Source organism: Perissodus microlepis, chromosome 5, assembly GCF_051167445.1.
Source record: "Perissodus microlepis isolate ML-2025 ecotype Zambia chromosome 5, ASM5116744v1, whole genome shotgun sequence".
Classification (NCBI taxonomy): Eukaryota; Metazoa; Chordata; class Actinopteri; order Cichliformes; family Cichlidae; genus Perissodus; species Perissodus microlepis.
Window position 1 is genome coordinate 12,610,587 of NC_140465.1, and position 11,973 is coordinate 12,622,559.

An 11,973-nucleotide genomic window follows, 5' to 3' on the forward strand; every position below is an offset into this window, starting at 1 on the left:
AACCATTCCCATGTTATTACGGTGTATCCATATAAATGGCCCACCCTGTAGACATATCAGGCTGACTGCTGTGGGCTATGGGCTCAGTCTCCTTTTCCAGAAATGTAAAAATAAAGATCATTTTTTGAGGTAGACCATTTTGAGCCGTTTTTTTCTTCGCCGCCAAAAGAATCCAAAGAACTGAATTTAATACTTGCCCTTCCCAATTTCATTGCTGAGATATGTGGGTATTTGTTGATAAAGTCTTGGTTTGGATCACAGTCCAGAAGGAGAAGCTGACCAAATGACTGAACAGCAAAAGTCTCTGCAACCAGAACAGTGTGAGATCATAACATCACAAGTATGTGTAAGTGATATTACCTGAATATCAAAATTCTTGCAATAAACATTTTTACCTTTGTCCTTTACAAAATCATAACTGTAGACTGAAATCTGCTGGCAACATTGATTGACAAACAAAATGAACTGCTTGCTTGCATAAAACCACAATGAAAACACTTCCTCAAATCAAGAGCAGCTTTTTCTTTAGAAAATAATGTGAAGGCAACTCGCCACATTTGAGAAACAACAGATGCCACAGCACAGAAACTGAGGCACGACTAACCCATCTCACTGTAAGTTAACGCCATGGCAGAAGAATTGGAGCTTTCTGAGTATTCCACCATACATGACCTTGGGGAAAAAAAGGTCCAAACTGGAACAAGCAGCATCAACTCTGCTCAATCAGGTAAGAATATGAGAAAAATGCAAACTAAAAAAGAAACAGTCACGATTTTGAAGTAATCAGAAAGCTGTCTCACTATTGTGAATGTACTATGTATTTATCTGTTTGTATGTTTACAGAAAGAAGACTCCTGAGGATGGGGATTGTAACTTTAGGAGTATTATGTATCTTACAAGCCATCCTCAATATCTCCCTGCACCTTGCCGGTAAGTTGTGAACACAAGTATATATTTATAATGGAAAATAAATGTATCATAAGTACTGTAACATGTTTTCTGATGGAAAGTATAAAAAAATATGACCCCAAAATTATGTTTATTTCCAGTTTATTCAAAAGAGGATATCAATCAGTTTCCTTGCAACACCTCTGTGATAGAAGACATGTGCCAGACCGAGCAATTTCAGTCGAATTCAACCCACTTATGTTCCTGCTGCAACAACCTGCTGCAAAGGCTACTGAGAGAAAGAGACCTCTTGCAAGACAAAATCAGTCAGTTTAGCAGAGGTTTTGAAGATATGGAGATCTCTGGATCTGGTTCCTTTTTCTAAGAGGAAAATACATAAAAATTTTGCTAAAGATGCCACTTTTAGTGACAACAGGTGCTATCTATCTATCTATATACAAATAAATATGCTTTATATACATACAATAAGTGTATCTATTTATTTATACTATGTATTTAAAGCAATTCATAAAAAGTCGTACAAAATTTGTTTTTGTTTCATTTATGAGAAATATTGGGCCATGTCTTTGCCACAACCCAAAGAGACAGGAAAAAAAAGCTAGCTAAGATATTTTCTAGTGTTTTCGGTTGACTCACATCCTCTTATTTCAGTGGCTTTAATGCAACATGTTGTATGCGTAGGTTTTAGAAATGTTCTACTGTCAATGGTACAATGTACATTTAAAAAAACGATTTGAGATGTTTTAAAATATCGTATTAATATCTGCATGGGCTTCCTATATTTCCTTTCATTGCATGTGAGAGTCTAATCCATAATAGTTTCTATAAGCCATGCTCTTCCTGCTAGCTCCTGGATAAACAATTGAAAGAGAATTTGTTACTGTGCTTTAATTGCTTAATTTGAATTATAAAATGAGGGTTTGTGCTTCTGTTCATATATTAAAGGCAACACACTTGGGAAATTGGATGAGTGGAGTGGAGAGAAACTTGAATTTTAAAAAAGCATGTCCTTTGTTGTTGTCCAAGCCAAATACATGCATATAAATGAGGAGGGAAATAAAAATCATGACTTTTTAAATTATTTTATTTTTAGATAAACTGGCCACTCTGTAGACAATAGTCAGAATAAGAATGAGAATACTTTCTTTTATGATACAATTTTAAACCCAATTTGCAAAAATATATAACTAAACAAATTACATTTACAGTTTCTCAATTTAAACATCTGAATATATTTTACTGTTTTATTGTGAATAACATATGAGGTTATGCAAATGATTACATTCTGTTTTTGTTTACATTTTACTGCGCTTTCCAAATTCTTTCCAATCGGGTTGGCAAGCCTCTTTCGTCAACAAACTTTCTCGAGATCATCAAGTCTTTCTTTGATGATAACTTTGTCAAAGTTAAACTGACAGGAATGAGAGCTGCCGAGCATTCACCAATCATTTCTCATTAACACTGCTGGCTTTGTTTTAATTAGCTGTTCTGAATGACACCAGTCTTCCTGTGACGCTGTATTCCAGGCTTACATTATCCTCCCTTCCAGCTGCTACTTGTCAGTCATCCCAAAGTTGTCTCTTGTCTCTGTCTCAAAATAGAACCACATGTATAAAGCGTTGCATGTGGTAGCAAGAAACACACATTTTATTTTATTTTTTTTCCCAGCATTATTTTTTTTCACCTTTGAATGTACTTCATTGACAACAAACACTCAAAATTATTACTTAAGGAAGCAATACTTTGTCCCTGTGTTATTTAAATGATGACAGTTCAGTTATATTTAAATTCCAGCGTAACAAACATAAAATTAGCTGGGAATCGCAAAATGTTTATTCCAACTTAAATCGATATCTAAAAGTGAATGTGAGAATACCTAAAAGACTTTTTAAAGGAAGCTCATCAATTAAAAAAAACAAACAAGTAACTTCATGTGGGAATTGCAAAATATTAATTACCAGTTAGTTCATGTTGTATAGGACCCATTTTCTGTGTGCCTGAAATTAAAATGATTTATTCATTTTAAGAGTTCCTTTTGTGCTTGAATGGTTTCTGTCACCTTCTTAGATTTGAAGTGTGGGCAAAATGAGACACTGTGTGGTGTGAGGTTTGATAGCTGTACCACCTGCTCACACAGCAGTTGTTTTTGGTCCAGTAAACACCTGACTCACCTTCACATATGTGACTGCAAGAAAAATATTTCCTAAAGTATTTAACATGCAGCTATATAGCATTACTGTGTGATATATCGATTTAATATTGGATTTAATATTTGGATATAAACATCATTTTGAAGAAGTCAAGTGATTTTTTTTTTTTTTTGCATTGCGTCTTTTTCTTTTTCTTTTTAAATTACTAACCAATAATTTATGTTTTTATCTTAATTTCCATCTCATTATCTCATCTAATTGATATTCATCTTATTATTAATTATTAATTTTCATCTTAATGTAAATTGAATTTCCGTGTCCGTGAGGACAAATTAAAATAACTAAGGGAAAACGATGAAGTATAAACAGAGCGCATGAAAGATTTCGAACAGTTTACCTGTGCAAACACAGCAGACTGTTAGCCACTGCCATGCTGTACGAGTCCCACTTGTGTTGTTGAGAATTCTAAAATATTTGAAAATGACGCAACCAGTCCAAATTTAAAAGCCTCTGCTGCATATGTGAGATGTTAAGAGCAGAATTAAACACAAAATAAAGATATGTGTAGGCAAGGAGAAGGTGCAGAAGGGGAATGACATTTCAGTGTCAAAAGTATACTATATGGACACAAGTACTGGGCCACCTACAGGAGCTGCTCTGCCAAGGAAAGTAAAGTCATGAAGTTCCGAGCACACAGTTTTTGTGCTGATGTTAATGCCAGTAGAGGTTTGGAAGTGTCCAGTTACTGAGTCAGTAGAACGTTGGCGACTTTTACATACTGTGCTCTGTAACATTACATGGTCTGCCACTTTGTGGCTGAGTTACTGTGGTTTCCAACACAGAAGAAAGAAGAACACAGAAGAAATGTCATAAACTGACTTGCTGCAATAATAGTTTCCTATTACAGTAGCACCTTTGGATTCAGTGAGTTTTTTAGAGTGACTTATTGTTCTGTAAAGTGAGTCTGCATGGGTAGGTGCTTGATTTTATACACCTATGGCAATAGGACTGAAAACATCTTAATTTAATTCAATTTCGATTAAATTTGGTTTTATTTATATATATATATGAGCAGCAGCAAATCACAACAAAAGTTGGTTTAATGTGCTTTGCATTGTAAGGTAAAGACCCTACAATATACAAAGAAAAAAGAACCTTTGTCGATATAGCATATGTTTGACCCCTTTTCATCAAACTGTTGTACAACCAATGATATTTCATCAAATAACTTGACTCTAATAACAGGGCAAACCAGCTAATCATGTATTTTTTATGTCTATTACATGGATTATTTGCTGGTGATTATTCAGCTGCCTTGTTATGCCTTCTTCAAATAGAACATTTGGTGTTAACTTTACATGGTTTAGCCACCCTTCCTGAGATTAAATGACTTGTCTGCTAACATTGTACATGCTCATCAAACGGTCATCCCGCTGAACCAAACCCCTGCTGGCTTTGTCCACTGACATTGTCAATAAACCAAGGCTATATTTAGGGGAAACAGACACTTGCATGAGATTCACAGTGATTCCAAATTTCCGTGCACATCAGCAAATTCGGACAGGGCTGTCTTTTTTTTCTCATTTTGAGACAGATGGACTTTTTTTTTTTTTACCGTGGGTTTTAGTTTCAATTCCCCATCTCCTTTCTGATGTTAAAGAGAAGAATTTGAAGGTAGGGGACGGTAAAGGTTTTCTTCATTTTCAAAGTTTGCATTCTAATAAAATAACATCATTCTTCCTGACTTCTTGTTCACTCTGAAAAACTCACAGCAATAGCTTCTGCAAATTTATATGGATCTCCAAGTCAGAGCATAATAATTTAGCTAAGGCCATACTACAAAAACAAGCAGTGATCAATAAAACAGGCCATGTATCGGTAGCACATTATAAAAATGTTAAACTATTAAGAATTAGTAAGGCATTACTAAGGTATTAGCAAGTGCTTAATTCATCATTTATATATTTATATCATTACTTCTCCTTACTATATCCTTTTATAAATATAGATATGTTTTTCCATCTGTTACTGTTGCACCATGTACAGCTATCACTGCTGCTACATCACTGCTAGTAATAATCGTAGTCTGTATTTATACATTTCTTTCTGATAGGCCTAGGAATAATGTTATATAAATAATGAATTAAGCATTTGCTAATACCTTAAGCCTAGTGGTCACTACAGTGGACAGCTATTCAAAGACTGTTTTCTTGTATTTGTGTCAGTGTTGATGGTATACTTGCACATAACCACTAAATTGGACACCGATGTGTCACTCCATACCCTGCCACCCACTGGTTGTTTAATGTTACTATAGATGTATAACGTGTTTCATTATAAATATTGTTATTTAACCCTGTCATGCATGAATTACGACAACTTCAATCAGGATTTTTTTCTCAAGTATTTTTTTTTATTAATCTTTTCATGCGTAAAGATGAATAAAAATACTTATATTAAATAATTCATGCATGAAAGGGTTAATAATTCTTAATAGTGTGACATTATTATAAAGTGGAGTATAAGACACCTTCTGTGCATACCTAGAGCGGTTATGTTGCTATTATGTTACAGTTAAGCTGTGATTAAGGCATGTATAGAAAGTTAGAAAGTCTATATGCTTTGTTTTTGGGGTTACCTGCAGTTCTACACAGCTATAATGCAAACCCATCAACTGACAAGCTGAATTCAAGTCAATTTTAGCAAAACAATATGCTAAAAAAACCTGTTCCCAAATCACAAAATCCCATATTCTCCAAAAACAAAACAAAACAAAACTGTAAATTCTGCAACATATCAATGTCATGATGACTAAGTGCAGATAGACCAAAGAAGTTAAAGGTTTTAAAGGGTCAGAGAGGCCTTCCAGCAGAATACACAGCCATACTTTCTTTTAAATGCCAAACTCCTGAAGTAAAATTCAGATTGGACCTTTTTCGGCCTTGCCCTGCCTCTGATTCTTGTGTAATTGTAAGCTGTAGATGGAAGAGAATATACCACACCCGGCTTAATGAACAAAATGAGATGTCTCTGCAGAATAAAACTACAGCAATCAGGGTCAGAGTTCAACTCCAGCCTTTCAGCTGCTAATTGGCTGAGCTTGTGATCTCATGTCCAGTCAGTGTCTTTCTTTTAGCCCTCTCATTTTGACAGCTCAGAGGCAGCAGCTGACCCCGATCAACAGTTCTGTACAGCTGGTAAAAAGTGAACTTCACGGCGAACTCATTTCCCTGTCTTGTATTTTTTATTAGAGTCTGACATCAGGAATCCAAGTTGAATCTACATTTAGGAGGGCCCGTTCGTCATCTGAAAAGAAAGCAGGTGTATAGAAAAGTAGCACATATTCCCAAGAAAGCTTTCCGCCTAGTCTTCTCTATGTAATTACCTGGTGAAAGTGAAGGCTTAAACTAAACAGTTTTAACCTTTAAACTACCCACCTGAGCTCTGAAAGACTCACAGAAAAACACAGTTAGCACACCCATAGTACCAGCTTAATCTTGGCTTATGTTGGGTTCTTTTCTGTTTTCATTGAAGAAAAAATCGGGAGCTGACAAGAGGCGGGAAGCTAATCTTCCTACAGTCAGGTTGCAGGGACAAGTTCGAGATAAGACGGGGCTACCGATAAGACAGGAGACCCCTGCAGCAGAACTACCAGCTCTGAGGGGGAAGATACTTGGACCTGATATAAAACGAGAGAAAGAGGCTCTGGAGCTCAGGGGCCAAGGCTCCCAGGAAAATAATTATACTGATGCCCTCATACACCCATCTTCAACACATGTTGACTTTCTGCTCGCCTTTGTTGGCTGCCTTGGTTGGAAACCAAAACAAGCTGTGGTAAAGGATTGTGTGTCAACAGCCAGGGTTAAGTAGAAATCATATGCATGCGGACTTAAGTCACTGGAAACTTGCACAACAGGATGTAGAAGTAAATTGCACCTCAGTGACTCAGCTTTCTCACGGCTCTTCTTCTAAAGACAACTTTGTTCCTGGCATTCTGTGATTCATTAATTATACTTGAATAATAATTTAATGCTAAAAATAAAAAGGCACTCAATCTCAGCAACACGCCGTACATGCAATATACCAGCAGATTAAAGTCAGTCATTGATGAAACCTCTGATGAAGTGGACTGCTCTATCAAGCCAGTGGAAAAGTTGTCTTAAATCCTTTTTAACTTAAATTAGAGAACATTTCCCCAGCAGCTGAATGAAGCTTTGCACTAGACCAGCATCTTCCCTAATATTACCACATTAGACATTCAAATCTCCTCACTCCAGCTATTGTGAAAGGAAACATTTTATACTGCACTGAGTGCTGAACCATCATCGAATCTGACATCTTATTGTAACCTCGCTGCATTTGGCTATAACCTGTCAGAGAGCAGAGAGCGATATTAGGTCATTATTCTATAAGCGTGAATGTTCACACTTGCCTCGCTAAGCGTCCCCCTAAAAGTAGCTGGTGTTCTCACTTCACAGACGGCTCGCACATACTTGCAGCTGTGTTCATGTAGGTCCCAGCGGGGCTTATTAGAGGGAATGGTAGGGCTTTTCACAACCTCTGCACACGCTCACTGCTTCCCCTCACAACAGCCAGCAGAGAGAAGAGAAGAGAGGTTCACAATTACCAAACTCCCATCACCCAGACTTCAGATACTTACTGCATTGGCTCTGCAGCATTAAGCAGAAAGGTCACTAGCATGCTTGAAATTCTGCTTTTAGAGATTCTAATCATACAGCGGGTAATGCAATACACATTCATGGCCTCCATTCTCTTAACTTTGTAAGGCTATATGGAGAGAGCACTATCTGTCAGTCACAACTAAAAACTATGGATGTCTGTCATGGTTAAAAAAGGAGATCAGTAATAGAACAGATTTCAAGGGAATTGTGGCATCAGTTGACAAATGACAATAAAGACTGACAGGAAATGATTGACAGGGTGAGACTAGACAAGTGGGATGACATGAAAAAAGGTCCCACAAAGAAAGGCCACAGGGATGGTAAAAGTATTGGCTTACAGCCCTAATGTGTAAAATTGATCTCTATCAGCAAACATTAAAAGAACAATTACTTGTCATTGGCCCTTTTTGTGTGAAACACTTGTTTTCAGTACATTATGAACATTTTCTGAAAAAGAAAATTTACACAAGACTCTCTGCAGTCCTGCAAAAAACTAAGCACCTTAATCTAAGCACACATGTACTGCTTCTGTAGGACTTAAGAGGGTAAGTAACAGCTAATAACTTGATGAATTCATCATCAAGTTATTGATGATGCGAGCACTCCTTTGGAACCAGTAGCTTTAGCAGTTTTCTGGTCCGGAGCATTCGTGCTAACACAATAACACAATCTTTCCAAGAATGGGCATCCCAACAAATTCTCAGTGCTCACAGAAACAATTCTTAGAAAAACCACGGAAAACTCAAGACACACCCGACAGGCCTCACTTACCATGTTAAATGTTAAATTTTACAGAACAGTGACAAAAAGACAGATAGTATAGGATGTTTGGCTGAGTTTTCAGGAGAAAGCCTCTTCTCTATAAAAGCATCAGTAGCATGCCTTAGATTTGTAAAGTTGCATCTGAACAAACCACAAGACTTCTGGATTAAGAATTTCAGTCAATGGAACTGTTTGACCATATCACACAGCACCACCTTTAAAGAAAACAAACCACAGCATATCAGCACGAATACCTCATACCAGCTGTCAACAATGGTAGTTGAGCGGAGGTGATGATTTCGGTATGTTTTGCATTCACAGGACGTGGGCAACTCACGATCATTGAATCGACCATGAACACCTCTGTATAAGAAAAGTATTCTAAATGTGAGGTCATCTGTCTGAAATCTGGCTGAAACTGAGTCATGCGACACAACAATGATCCCAAGCACACAAGCATATCTGGAACAGAATGATTGAAAAAGAAAAGAAAAGAAATAAGGTTTTGCAACTGCCCAGTTGAAGTCCAGACCTCAACCCGATTTAACTGCTTTGATTTGACCTCAAGAGTGCTGTGCATAAAGAATGCCTGTGAACCACAATGACTTGAAGCAATCAGGAAGAGTTGGTCAAAATTGTTCCACAACAAGACTGATGATGTTTCTCACATTGTTACAGGAAACGATTAATTCGAGTGAATGCTGCACAATCTTCTTTTTCACACGGTGGCATACTCAGCTGTTCGAGTTCTCACAAGGTCGTATGCATAGCTCATGAAACATGTTTGTTAAACTTTCTTTCTTTGTACAATATACCACTAAATCAGCCCTTATCATCTAAATAGTTTGTGTTCACTGACTCTAATTAGGGACTTCACGAATTTGGGATAATGAGCTGTGAAGCCTGAGTTCAATCTGTTGATTGGTAAATCTATACTGCAACTGGCAGCATCATTGTCCTTCCTTACTGCTTGCCTTTATCTCTTCTTTTAGTCTGGAAATAGCTGGCATCATTGGAAATGCAGAACATGGGCATTTTGACAGGAGACTCTGAGGTAGCTGTGAGCATTTCCCTTGTCTAGATAATGGGGTTTAAATGGGATATTCAGTTGTGTGCATTCTGGTTAATTGGACATCAAACACAGCATGTACGTGAGAGATTAGACTTCTGAGGATATGTCAGAATAGAGGGGACTACGTATTTGCTCTCTATCAGATACTTTGTTCTAAATCTGTATTATTGGACAAGAAAAGCTTCTAATTCAATTTCTCACTTTAATTTAGTAGGAGGGGATTAAAAGGAACTCCTGAGAGATGTTGCAGGATTATGTTATGGCACTTTCCTGCTGGTAAGTTTTCACTTTGGAATGGGCCATGGTGGTGGTGCTTACAGATGTAGAGGAGGCTTGGCAAGCGTGTTAATACACACTTTATGTACGGGCTGTATATATATGCATATGCAACTTCATGAGTGTCTAAAGTGAGCAGATTTCTTTGTAAAGAATGGCAGTTTTAATAAAGGTTTACTGATAATACTAGCTCATGCATTGTGTGAGGTCAAATGCTTGAGATGAGTTATTGCACTAGGCACCTTCTAGACATCAAACTGAATGGAGGTGGTGTATAGGGATCTGATAGACTAAAGATGTAAGAAAGACAGGATGTGAGAAGAAGATGAGGTTATTTTTAAAGGTAAGGACTGCTCAGTGACCTTTGACCAACAAGAAATTAAAAGCCTACTTGGAATATTTTTTAGGTTTTTTGAAAAGATATTGGATCTGCTGTATACACGATGTGAAACTCATGTTATGTTTCTTTCATAGTGTAAAATGTCTTGCAAAAATAAATTCAAATATACTAACCTTTTGTTCAAAAATACATAAAAATGCTGGATAGTTTAGTACAGTTTAGAGCAGGCTACAGAGGTTACTTTGCAACATTGTGCTTAAGTTTATACTTTATGGACTGATACAAAGCAGATGTGGTGTTCATGGTCAGCAGTGATGGTCAAGTTACTTGAAAAAGGTCATTAGTTACTAATTACTGATTATTTCTCCAAAAAAGTAATCCTGTTGCCTTACTGATTACTTATTTTCAAAAGTAATTAGTTACTTAGTTGCTTAAAAAAATAAATAGATACACAACCTGAATACATAATAAAGCAATAGACCTTTCAGCCCAATTCTATTTTTTCTGCATAATCCATCATATAAAATGTAATCAAATGGAAAGCCTCTTTTTAAAAATTGTTTTATGAGTTTTAATCTTTTAATTTTATGCAAATTGCATTAAGCAAAAATTAAATTATATGAAACTGTCTTTAACTTGAAGAAATTCTTTAACATTTAAACTTGTTTTCAGCATATTCCAGCATATAAAATAAAATAATGTTTTGTGTTTACACTTACTCTTTCAAATAGATGACAGTTAAACACAGCAAAAAAGTAAATAAAATCAAAGACTCAGCAGCACTAAATCCTGTCGCTCTTAAATCTATTTTCACCTGTTTAGCAGGAGTGGGGCTGGTGGAGGTTTGCCCGGTGCAGCAGCAGTCATGTCACTGAGAGGATCCGGGGGTTTCTCTGTGAATTTCACATTCCCGCGGCGGCTTGCTAGATGCTCACTTAGATTTGAAGTTTAATTTTTCGCTGTAGAAAGAAGTTTTCTTCCCACGCAGAGTGTACAGCGGACGCTAATGGTAACTAAAGCTTAAAGTAATGTAAGTACGTCCACGCTTTAAAAGCTGCATGGTCATACTCTCTCCCGCACTCCATGTTATCCATTGTTGATCTGCACACGTTGGTTGCTGCCACGCACGTCGCACATTGTCATGAGACACTCTCACATACTGATTACAGTAACGCGTTACTGCCAATCTCTGATGGTCAGAGATTAGTTACATTAAGGGTAGCAGACAGAAATATAAATTTAAATTGATGCGCACTCACTGAATTCTACCTTTACACTGTAAGGTTTCAAAATCAGATATGATAGCTTGTGTAATACCTGCTTATATTATGTTGAATTCAATTGTGTAAATCTATCAAAAGGGCATTGTGACTTAAATTATGATGATGACTCTTTTCCCCACTGCAACCCCCTTACTTGCAAAATCCCACTTTAACTCCTGACTATGCTCATTTTTCTGTTTAGTTGTAAATTACAATGCATGTTAACAGCCAACATTTAACTTTAACTCCTGAAGACCTAAAAATAATCTAAATATGATAATGATAATTATGAAATGTATTCCTTAATTATGAAACATATAATTAATTACTACAACATACGAATTAGACAAATTATAACAAACTGTTATTTTTGCCTTTCTTTTAACAAATGTGCTGGTAACTTTTATACTATATACTTTTAAAGAATATGTGAATAACTCTTGAGAGCTTGAAAAGAAGGCAATTTGACTCTTTCGCCTCTGTGTTGCCTTCTTCTCAAGCCCTCAAGACTAACATGACC

At 36.6% G+C, this 11,973-nt stretch overlaps 1 long non-coding RNA gene across 1 annotated transcript; it reads left to right on the forward strand.

Moving 5' to 3' along the window:
- The first annotated feature begins 583 nt into the window (after window positions 1-583).
- LOC146386708 (uncharacterized) lies at window positions 584-2,896 on the forward strand. The gene is made up of 3 exons (XR_014800175.1): window positions 584-727; window positions 844-930; window positions 1,050-2,896. It is a non-coding gene; the product is annotated as an uncharacterized LOC146386708 (long non-coding RNA).
- The last annotated feature ends 9,077 nt before the right edge of the window (window positions 2,897-11,973 follow it).